We start from the raw sequence: 12,505 nt of genomic DNA, 5'->3' as shown, positions 1-12,505 counted from the left end.
GTCACTTCGCAAATTATGATGGACAGACTGAGGTCCTCTGATATATCAGCTATCAAAGAAGACTGCTCTGTTTTCATGGGGATTTGATCTCCATTTGCTCATAGATTAAAACAGGGATATGCATATCGAGGACTTAACTGAGCCCATTAACCACACGGAAGTAGACGAGGCTAAGCCTTTGAAGAGAACAAATGCTTAAATCTGCTCTTACGTATTTTCATGTGTAGCGATAATCTCTTCTCTCTTGTTCCCTTGAAGCTTTGTGTTCTGTTGAAGTCTGTCATGAGCAAACAACTCTGAGTGGTGAAGTACTGTGGCTCCATGTTCTGCAGAGGTGCATTGAATCGACCTGTTCTGTGTTTAGATATTGCTTGCCTCTCTCTCACAGCTACGTGTTTACCATCAGTGGAATGAAATACAACGTTCATGAACCTGTCGAGCTGAATAGGTCTGTCAGTTATTGCCTCTTTCTGCCAGCCTATTCAATAGGCCTGTTTCTCCCTTTTATGATCTACCTCACACTCAATGACTCAATGGAAACATTGTCTCAATGTTGACGGTGGTTTTGGTTGCGTGTGGTTAACATCTTGGTTCTGGGTTCCTCTAAATTCAAATGAAGGTTGTCTGTGTTTTCCATCTGAACCATGTCATGAAAGCAAGTGGTACTAGCTTAAATGTACAGCAATGAGGCAAGTGCATGGATCTATTAGGCAACAAGTCTGTTAAAGAAGTGAGGAAATGTATATATTTTGTGTAGTTTTTTTTTGTTGCCACGTGTGCTAGTGATATCACCTAATTTCACTTATGCTTGTCTGAGGATACAGTATTAATAGCAACTACGGTATATTGCTGAAAGTAGAAAGAACAGTTAATTATGGGCTAGAATGTGGAGTCAAACGGCACCTGCTAACAATGTCTTGCAGGCAGAATATTAAGAGAATTGGTGTGTTGTCTCAAGCAGCTTGTTGATCTGTCTTCACAGAACAGAGCAAATGTTTTAACTTAAGATGCATTGTAGTTGTCAGAAAGAGTCCAGAACCCTGAACTTGTTCTAAACGCCTCAGGATTCTCTGAAACATCTGCTGAGGAGCTTTGACCAAGTCCAGGGGCAGAGACGACCATAGACACTGGACATCCATCTGAACTGAGGACACGATATGTACTTTTAACTTATTTTTATTCTCTACAAAATAAACCAAGTCATTTCAATACAGTAGGCTATAGTACTGCATTTAGTAATCACTCATCACAGACAGAATTATTGCATATGAGAACCAATTTTAGGTATTGCAAATTAAAACGCCTCAGTCGTGTCATTGAATAACACTATTGTGACTCAAAGGCCTACGTACCTGTTTGACTGTGCGTGTATAGAGACCTCTCTTCTCCAGTCGTCCATTCTATGAATGAATAGGGGGAGAGTACGGAAGAATGTTTTAACTGGACAGAAAGAGGAACTAGAGGACTAACGTTCATCAGGCCACTTCCTCATCGTAGACAGGAAACAATGCATCTGATGGGGGGACAGGGGGCCAACCACATCTTTTGGTGGAGACGGTGTGTTGTACTTTACTTGTATGTTGGAAGCTGTGACCGTGTTGTCTGTGTTCATGACATACAGGGAAAATCCGCATACATATTTCTTTCAGAAGTTTTTAACATTCCTAATATCTGATGTATTGTGCAAGGCTATCGAAACAAGACAGAAATACAATACTTTGTAAGGGATATGCTTTGTAAAGTAAAAAAGTCCCAAGATGGGCTCACTCAAGTGCAGTATATTGTGGTAAATATAATTTGAGAAAGGTAGCCTATTGTCTCGTGATGATGCTAATTTGCATACAGTACTGAGGCTTGTGGCGCATGCCTAGACTGCTCACAGCAGGTGTAACTAATTAGGCCAAATTTTGTTTGTGAGAGCAACGGTCAATGTCTCAAAGGAAGACTGATTAAATACAGTAATTTAAAGAAATACAATGATTTATGCTTATAAAGTTGATAAATATTTTATGAAGGGGGGGCGCAGTGAAAGACAACTGTCGTTAGAGGGCGACGTTGGACTATAATAGAGCCTGCACAATTCAGTTCGAAGCCTTTTCTGGACCAAGAAGTGGGGCTGTGTGAACTGAATCACAGTAAGCTATATCTGCAATTTTTTATAAGCCTATCTTATTCTTTACAAATTAAGGTTCAGGCTTAATGTTATTCATTTATATTCCAGGTAGCCTGATAACGCCAGCATAGTTGTCTTTAAACATTTTGGCGGAAAATCCATTGAGCCTTGTGTAATTGTAGGCTATACCCTAGGTCAGGGATGGGCAACTGGCAGCTCTTTTGTGGGCCCGCAGATCAATTCCCCCCCCCCCCCCAAAAAAAATGTAGCTTAGGGCCCCCAAAAGGCTAGGGCCTGCTCTGACTGCATGTGTGGGTATGGATGTGGGTATGCAGACCCGTGCGCCACAGCGGCCCCTCATGACGAGTCCCCACCCCCATCAAAGTTGCCCATCCCTGGCCTAGGCCTTCACTAGTAAGTGGCCTTCACTAGTAAGTGGGCTTTGGTAGTATGTTTTTGTAGTTTGTTTGTGGAAATTTGATCCACATCATGGTGCACCTGCACATCTATTGGGGTCATGATGATAGACAGACCGTTGCTATTTGATTGACGTGTGCGATGTCTGATGTGTGTGACGTCCGTTTCACTCCTCCAGTTTGTGTCTGCGCTGTTCATTCTCTATTGAGAGTGCAAATATGTGTCTCATATTCATAACGCAGTTAGTTATTACAGGAGATCATAGCTTTTTTAAATTTGTGTACTATTTATTTAGCTTTATGGGGTAAACATTCCATCTTAAAATGAACACTGGTAAAGCAGTTTAATGTATAAATCGTGAATAAAAAATACGTAAGAATGTAAAAACATGTTTAAAATAAAAAATTGCATGTAATAGACATTTGCATGTCACCACTTTTTACACACATTAATCAAGTCATGCTTAATAGGAAATCAATCCAAAAAAACGTGAATACAAGCGAGTCTTTTGTAAACAATAATGCTGTGCTACACGTGAATTTCCAACTGAATAGATGGTGTTTTACATCAAACCATTGACTTTGCACAAACCCCAGCATATACATCTTTCTTTTGAGTCAATAAATACTCTTATTGTATGTTTGCAACAGTCAAATGTCTTATTGCAAGTGAATGTCAAACACACGTTGCAAAATTAGCATAATTTGAATACAAAAGCTATACATTGATCTAAACTGAAACAGCAGAAGCCTGTTAACCCAATAAGCAGCAACACATTACATTAAGTAATTACTGAGTAACAACTGAGCAGTTGAACATCTTTGTCACCTTTTCACCCTTATCTCCCCACCTTACAATGTTTACATTAGTTGGACCAAGTCCTCTTTCATAACCATTCGTTGTCACCCATTCTCTTCCCATATCAACCACATCGCTTGGACAAGGGAGGCAGACATGGAATCAAGAGTGTTTGGGAGTTACGTTTCAGCCCACTGGCAGTCCCTCAACTCAACCTTTTCAGCCCATACATAGTCAAGTTTCCCTCTCCCTCTTGTCCAGCAGCACTTGAACAGGTGTACTAGCCCACGCCCTTTCCCTCTCTTTCTCCTTCAACCTGCCCTATTAGGAGATGATGCAGGAGTTGGTCTTGTTCATGGGCGGCCGGATGCCCTTGGGGTCTCCTTTGGGGAAGGTCTCCCTGCGGCGCCTCAGAGCAGGGCTCAGCCGACAGGGCAGGTTGGTCTGCTGCAGCAGCTCCCTGAACACCTCCATCACGTTGTTGTTCTCCTTGGCCGACGTCTCCACGTAGCTGTTGTTCCAGTCCAGCTCCACTGTTGACAGTACGTCGTCAGCTGCCACCTGCCGGTCGCTTCCCGCTCGATCTGACTTGTTGCCCACCACCACGATCGGGGTGTACTTGTCCTCCTTGACCTCCAGGATCTCGTTTCGGAGGCTCTTGACGGCCTCCAGCGACTCTGCATCGTCGACCGCGTAGACCAGGGCGAAGGCGTCGCTGTTCTGGATGGAGAGCTTGCGCATGGCAGGGAAGGAGTAGCTGCCGCTGGTGTCCAGGATCTCCACGGTGACCTTAGAGCCACCGATGTCGTACTCCTTGCTGTGCATCTCCTCCACGGTGCGCCGGTGCTTGGGCTCGAAGGTGTCCTGGAGGAAGCGGCGGATCAGGGCCGTCTTGCCCACGCCGGCCGCCCCCAGGAACACCAACCTCACCTGGGTCTTCTCCTTCACCTCTAGAGACATGATACTGCTTTTTGTCTGGATGACGATGTGCTTCTAAAAGTGTCTTTAAACTGACCGTTCAGTCACGGACAGTCTCTGTCAGTAGACAGGTAGAAGAGAAGAACACAAGACCAGTCAAACTCTTCTGTCTTCTGGTGAAGTTGCTGTCGGTATAAACAGCTGCGCAATTGCACACTGAGTGTAGATTGTCTGAGAATTCTGTACAGATTCGAGCAGAAGGTCTCTGATAGTGCTCAAAGTTCTCTTGTAATAGGTAGGTGCTTGTCTGCCTCTGTCGTTTTCCACGGTCCCTTTTATGTGTGTTTTTTGGTCGCAGGGATTCCATGCCCTCTTCCCGGCAGGAGCCAATCAGCACATGGCTGTCTATTGCGGCGTATGATACGAGCGGCCAATCACTGGTCTGCATGCAAATGTGTGTACTAGACAGATTTGGGAGGGGAAAACGAGGTGATATCTGAAAGTGTATAAACAAGAGCTACTGGAAAAGTGGAGCAGAGAACATTTGGTAGGAGCAGCAGTCTGATTATCATTCAAAGCAGACTCACGCAACGTTAGCTCACAGATGAAAGAGCTGCCTGATCTCTTGATGTTCTATTTTGTGTTTATGTGCACAATGAAAAATACATATATTTTTTAAATATAGTAAATCCGCTTTGAGTAGTGATTACATTGTGTCTTTAGTTATACATTTATAGTTTGGACTTCAATTCAATAGAATGTGTTTGACAGTGATTACAACAGCAAAAGATTCCATCAAGGAGACTATAGCTTGCTGCTTGCTCTTGCTCTGTATTTCCTCATGGTTGAAGTCTCTCAGTCCACATCTAAATATGTTGATAATACGTTTAGAATCAAATGATGACATCCCACTTTATGACTCATGCTTGTCATTTTCTTCTACATAAACAACTCTTTGCCAGTGCAAGGACAGCTTGTCTGGTTTGCTATGGTCCTCCTGGTTAAGTAAACCGTTCACCTCACATGACGATCATGGTAATGTCTATAGGTCACGCAAATAATGTATGACATAGATGATTAGCGTGACATAAATAAACCCTTTGGCAGTGTTGGCCTGATTATTTAAGAAGGCAATTAGTGAGCTGAATGTTATATCTGATGAATTTAATCACAACACTCTGAATATTATATCAGATGAATTTAATCACAACACACTGCATATTATATCAGATGAACTTAATCACAACACTGAATATTATATCAGATTAACTTAATCACAACACTGAATATAATATCAGATTAACTTAACCACAACACCTATTCATGTATTTTTTATGGACAGTCAGTGTAAATGACATGTACAGGTATGTGTTCACAGGAACTAATTCCAGTTGACCTTTCCACACCAGGGGTCTGCGTTGCTGATGAGTGAAACAACTCTACCGCCACAAGGTCCGCTCTGATGACATTTCAAAAGCCCTCAATGCATTCTGAGGGAGATGCCACTACTGCGTTATTACCAGGAGGAAACTGTACCTGATGGGAGGGTCCACCGTTGGCAACAAAGGTGGTGTTTTGGTATTCCGCGAGTAGTTCAGCCAGGTAGACATTGGAATAGGTGGTTATTGTTATTCAGCTGTAACACGCTGACTCAATGAAATTATGTATTAGTGGCACCTCTTTAAGAAATCCTGCCAAATCCAATATGGTCCTCATAATCTTATTTCACTGAGAAAAAGAACGGTGTTTGCTGAGCATCTGGTTTTCGACTCCAGTAATGCTTCCACAAATTGAATATGTCTTGAGGCACATTTGTCCTTATTGCCTGAATCTTTAATACAATCTCTTTCCTCAGCATCCAATTAGGTGTAGGCTAAAGCATTTCATAGCCTTTGAGTGATATGTACGGAATCACGTCGCTCCTGTGTGAGAGCCAAATGCTTTACTGAAGGGAGCCCATTTCCTTCTTAAATTTCCCCTGGGATCTGCAGCGTTTGATGGACTGTGACTGTCCCTGTCCCTGCCTCGTCAGGCTAGTGACAGCATGGAACCATCGGGAGCTCCACGGAGGGACTCCCTCCCCTCCACGGTGTGTACCCGATCTCAGTTATCTTCTCTGGACCACTGGCTGTGTGATAGGCAGCAGAGCAGCCTGGGAAATATCATCTATACAATCTATGTTCCAAGACTGCCATGCACTCGTATACTACAAGGCTGTATGCACTCACAACTCTGGAATTTTAACCAGTGTTCTACCATTCTTATTCATTCACAATGTTATGTCCACTCTGACATGACCTGAGACATTAGTGGGCTCATTTGGGAGCATGTCAAGTGTCCAGAACAACTAATTTCCAGTAAATAGGCCTATCTTCCATTGCATTTATTAGTGTACCTCTTTCTTCCCTTGTGACGTGGGCATAATGGGGAATCCTCGTAGTGCTGTAGATAGTATATTATAGTACAGTCTGTCCAAAAGCTGCCAATGTCCCATCACCAGGCAAGACACTGGTTCTCCCTGTCCTGCTGTTGATCTCAGGAAAAGGTTCTATCCCTGTGCTCCTCTACATCACAGATGAGTCCTCTGATTGAAACGAGACAGGAACAGCGTCAGCACATGGGAATACAAGGACACAAGACAATCAATGCTGAAGCGGGGAACAGAGCGAGGGAACAGACAGATATAGGGGACGTAATGACAGAGGTGATTGAGTCCAGGTGAGTCCAATAATCGCTGATGCGCGTGACGGGGATGTGAGGTGTGCGTAATGATGGTGTCAGGAGTGCGTAATGCTGGGGAGCCTGGCGCCCTCGAGTGCCAGGGGGGAAAAGCGGGGGCAGGCGTGACAGTACCCCCCCCCCCCCCCTCCTCAGAGGTGGGAGAGCCTGGCGAGGCCTGTCGATACCGCTGAGGCGTGGGAGCCCGATGATCCGGCGGAGGCATAGCTGCCTGAGCCAGCTGGGCGTAAAAACCTGACGATCCGGCTGAGGCCTGACGTGCAATGGGCACCTTCCGAGCCATCCGAGGCAAGAAACCTCTCGAGCCAGCTAGGGCATGACAGCCCGACGAGCTGGCTTACCCGGAAAGCCAGTACTCCCCTTAATTTGGTGGCTTCAGCATTCTGTAAGGACCGACCCTGGAATAGAGAAGCAGAGAGGCGTGCGTTCATAGAGGCGTGCGTAACAGGGGAGTCAAGCATTTAATCAGGAACAGACATGAAACGAGTTTGTTCAACGCTGGTCCGACCAATCTGATTCCACGCTTCAAGATTGCTTCGATCACGTGGATTGGGATATGTTCCGCACTGCATCAAACAGCAACATTGACGAATACGCTGATTCGGTGAGCGAGTTTATTAGCAAGTGCATCGGCGATGTCGTACCCACAGCAACTATTAAAACATTCACAAACCAGAAACCGTGGATTGATGGCAGCATTCGCGCGAAACTGAAAGCGCAAACCACTGCTTTTAACCAGGGCAAGGTGACCAGAAACATGACCGAATACAAACAGTGTAGCTATTCCCTCCGCAAGGCAATCAAACAAGCTAAGCGTCAGTATAGCGACAAAGTAGAGTCGCAATTCAACGGCTCAGACACAAGAGGTATGTGGCAGGGTCTACAGACAATCACGGATTACAAAAAGAAAACCAGCCCCGTCGCGGACCAGGATGTCTCACTCCCAGACAGACTAAACAACTTCTTTATTCGCTTTCAGGACAATACAGTGCCACTGACACGGCCCGCTACCAAAGCCTGTGGACTCTCCTTCACTGCAGCCGACGTGAGTAAAACATTTAAACGTGTTAACCCTCGCAAGGCTGCAGGCCCAGACGGCATCCCCAGCCGCGTCCTCAGAGCATGCGCAGACCAGCTGGCTGGTGTGTTTACGGACATATTCAATCAATCCCTATCCCAGTCTGCTGTTCCAACATGCTTCAAGAGGGCCACCATTGTTCCTGTTCCCAAGAAAGCTAAGGTAACTGAGCTAAACGACTACCGCCCTGTAGCACTCACTTCCGTCATCATGAAGTGCTTTGAGAGACTAGTCAAGGACCATATCACCTCCACCCTACCTGACATCCTAGACCTACTCCAATTTGCTTACCGCCCCAATATGTCCACAGACGACGCAATCGCAACCACACTGCACACTGCCCTAACCCATCTGGACAAGAGGAATACCTATGTGAGAATGCTGTTCATCGACTACAGCTCAGCATTTAACACCATAGTACCCTGCAAACTCGTCATCAAGCTCGAGACCCAGGGTCTCGACCCCTCCCTGTGCAACTGGGTACTGGACTTCCTGACAGGCCTCCCCCAGGTGGTGAGGGTAGGTAACAACATCTCCACCCCACTGATCCTCAACACTGGGGCCCCACAAGGGTGCTTTCTGAGCCCTCTCCTGTACTCCCTGTTCACCCACGACTGTGTGGCCATGCATAACCTCCCACTCAACGTCAACAAAACAAAGGAGATGATCGTGGACTTCAGGAAACAGCAGAGGGAGCACCCCCCTATCCACATCGACGGGACAGTAGTGGAGAGGGTAGTAAGTTTCAAGTTCCTCGGCGTACACATCACGGACAAACTGAATTGACAAACTGAACCTCAGGAGGCTGAAGAAATTCGGCTGGTCACCAAAAGCACTCACAGACTTTTACAGATGCACAATCGAGAGCATCCTGTTGGGCTGTATCACCGCCTGGTACGGCAACTGCTCCGCCCACAACCGTAAGGCTCTCCAGAGGGTTTTGAGGTCTGCACGCATCACCGTGGGCAAACTACCTGCCCTCCAGGACACCTACACCACCCGATGTCACAGGAAGGCCATAAAGATCATCAAGGACAACAACCACCCGAGCTACTGTCTGTTCACCCCGCTATCATCCAGAAAGCGAGGACAGTACAGGTGCATCAAAGCAGGGACCGAGAGACTGAAAAACAGCTTCTATCTCAAGGCCATCAGACTGTTAAACAGCCACCACTAACATTGAGTGGCTGCTGCCAACATACTGACTCAACTCCAGCCACTTTAATAATGGAAAAATGTATTTAAAAATGTATCACTAGCCACTTTAAACAATGCCACTTAATATAATGTTTACATACCCTACATTACTCATCTCATATGTATATACTGTACACTATACCATCTACTGCATCTTGCCATCTTTATGTAATACATGTATCACTAGACACTTTAAACAATGGCACTTTTATATGTTTACATACCCTACATTACTCATCTCATATGTATATACTGTACTCTATACCATCTACTGCATCTTGCCTATGCCGTTCTGTACCATCACTCATTCATATATTTTTATGTACATATTCTTCATCCCTTTACACTTGTGTGTATATGGTAGTTGTGAAATTGTTAGGTTAGATTACTCGTTGGTTATTACTGCATTGTCGGAACTAGAAGCACAAGCATTTCGCTACACTCGCATTAACATCTGCTAACCATGTGTGTGACAAATAAAATTTGATTTGATCAGCACACGGGTATACAAGGACATAAGACAATCAATGCTGAAGCGGGGAACAGAGCGGGGGAACAGACAGATATAGGGGACGTAATGACAGAGGTGACTGACTCCAGGTGAGTCCAATAATCGCTGATGCGCGTGATGGGGGAAGGCAGGTGTGCGTAATGATGGTGGCAGGAGTGCGTACTGCTGGGGAGCCTGGCGCCCTCGAGTGCCAGTGGGGAAGAGCGGGAGCTTGCGTGACAACAGGTGTCTTTTGTGTTGTCATGGCGGCAGTGATGGAGATGTTTGGGCGAAGGGGGGCGATCATGTGCACTCATGCAGTCCACTTCTTCTCTAATTGCTCGTGCCCTTCTTCTCCTTGACTGTTTAATGTTCCCAAGACAAAGCCCCTCCACCATTGTGGGTCTCCCCCCGCGTAGGAGAGCCCAATTAGGCTGCACACGCACCCAGGTGTGCCAAGCTCTATCGCTCCTTCAGCTCCGACATTACATGTGCGAGTGCCGGACAGACATCCATTTACTACGGTAATTACACAAGAATTCATTTACAATCATTATCAAGATCACAGCAACATTCATTTGCAATCACCTAAAACCTTCGACAGACTTTCTAATCATTTTTAATCATCAGTCATTACTTGGACATTAATTAACAATCATTATAAACTGGGTAGTTTGACTCCTGGATGCTGATTGGCTGAAAGCTGTGGTAAATCACACAATATACCACGGATATGACGCAAAATGACTTGTTTACTGTTCTAATTTAATTGGTAAACAGTTTATAATAGCACTGAAGCACCTCGGGGGTTTGTGGTATATGGCCAAGTGCTGTATTCAGGCTCAAAGCCCTTGTATACTGTGGACGTGTTCAGTGCCATGATTCCCTATTCCCTGTCTATGTCTGTAGCCCTGAGAGGAACACAACCACAGGAGGTTGGTGGCACCTTAATTGGGGAGGACGGGCTCGTGATAATGGCTAGAGCGGAATAAGTGGAATGGTATCAAATACATCACGGTTTCATCATGTGTTTGATGCCATTCCATTCGCTCCGTTCCAGCCATTATTATGAGCCGTCCTCCCCTCAGCAGCCTCACCTGAACACAACATAAACCTGTGAAAAGACGGTGGAGATGACAACAGTGATATTTGGCCCAAAATATATAGACCTATATTATATTGTGTATGTGAGGCATTGAATTAGCCTGCACCAGTTAAAGATTGAATCCGCATTTAGGGAAACAGCGCCTCGTTCACGGCAGCACCTTTGTTATTGTTTTTGTTGATGAAATGGAGGAACGTGGAGGAGAGGAGTGGGGATGAGCTTCGTAAAAAAGCTGCTGTTCTTTCGCACGTGTAATGATGTTCGTAGGGGGGGGAAAGTGTTCATATTTGTCATTGTAATATATCAAACGGATGTAACGGTTCCACCAAAACGAGTAAATACTTTTGACTTTAATTCCCTCAATGAAAAATGATTTTGTAATCAAAGATCCAGGCATGCATGGAGTGGAACACGATCTAGACCGTAGCATTTTCCATTGACAAGGTTTCCAGTTTTTCAACTCATTTGGTCACGCATCTGCTATGATGGGTTTGGTAAATCTACCTAGACGGGTGGAAAATCCATTCTCCATGGGCTTACTGTAGGTTTAATGCTTGGACTGATTCCAAATGGTTATTATACTGTATTCACTTGTCCTCACCATGGTTTCCACTCTTCCCTCATCGTAGTATAGTAGTAACTGTTGATATGGAAATGTCATTAAACCAATGTTTTGGTAATTTGTGTCACATGTGCTGTTGTTGACCAAAGTCCTGTCATTTACACCATATGACTTCCCTAAGTACAGTCCAATCATCACTTAGTGTTTCCCCTTCCTCGTATGTTAGAATTCCAGACAGCAGCATCATATGCACAATTACCTGAGAAAACAAACACTATCATTTGATCCGGTAATCCAACTCTAGCCAGGTCCATATCTTCTCAACATTATGGCATTCTTATCATGGCTCATCGGATGTTTGCAAAGATGGGTAGTACAGTAAGTCATAGGGTATCCACTACCTATCCTACTGTACCTAATGTTGCCTTCCGCCATAAACACTGTACGTCTCTTTTGGCTCGTTCCACACCAACACGCCAGTATTGATGTCATTCTTTCCCTTTGTTATCCTCTGCTGCTTTTTGACCTTGGCTGACTCAAGACAGAGAAACAAGGCTATTTTCTAAATCTTATCCATGTCCTGCGGGGTTGGTTTGGGTTGAGCCACTTCTCCTTTCTTTGGGTTTCAACACGTGTGTCACTCGTGTTTGATTTGTGACATGGGTTGACTGTCCCTGTCCTCTTCCAAGAGGCTCTCTAAAACGGATTAGGTTTTGTCCGGAAGGCTGCCGGACCCAGGTCCCCTCTACTTTCTCTGTTCCATATTTAGGCCTGTCGAAATAGCTTTGTGCTAAAATAGTTGCTCCTGAGCCTCTATCCTTTCGTATATGCGCTCGGTCCAATGGATGATGTCTTCGTTTAAAACAAAGTCCCCCGCTCCTCTCCTTGCTGTGGATTTATTTGACCAATGTTTCGGCTGAAGAGCCTTTATCAGCGTGTGGCAAATAGGTCTTATTGGTGACAAACAATAAACAATGACAAACTCCTGGTTCTTTCATGGGCCCATGTTGTAAATAGACTAGTTAACCGGAGGTTATGTCAGCACAACATTTCCCCTCTCCTAACACAACCAAGGCAGGTGAGAAGCT

General features: G+C 45.1%; 1 pseudogene; it reads right to left on the bottom strand.

The window, feature by feature from the left end:
* Nucleotides 1-2,794: 2,794 nt before the first annotated feature.
* On the bottom strand, nt 2,795-4,575 carry LOC139568673 (GTP-binding protein Rhes pseudogene; annotated as a pseudogene).
* Nucleotides 4,576-12,505: the final 7,930 nt, after the last annotated feature.

This window comes from Salvelinus alpinus, chromosome 2 (assembly GCF_045679555.1).
Source record: "Salvelinus alpinus chromosome 2, SLU_Salpinus.1, whole genome shotgun sequence".
Taxonomy (NCBI): domain Eukaryota; kingdom Metazoa; phylum Chordata; class Actinopteri; order Salmoniformes; family Salmonidae; genus Salvelinus; species Salvelinus alpinus.
This window is presented reverse-complemented; position numbering and strand designations above follow the sequence as displayed.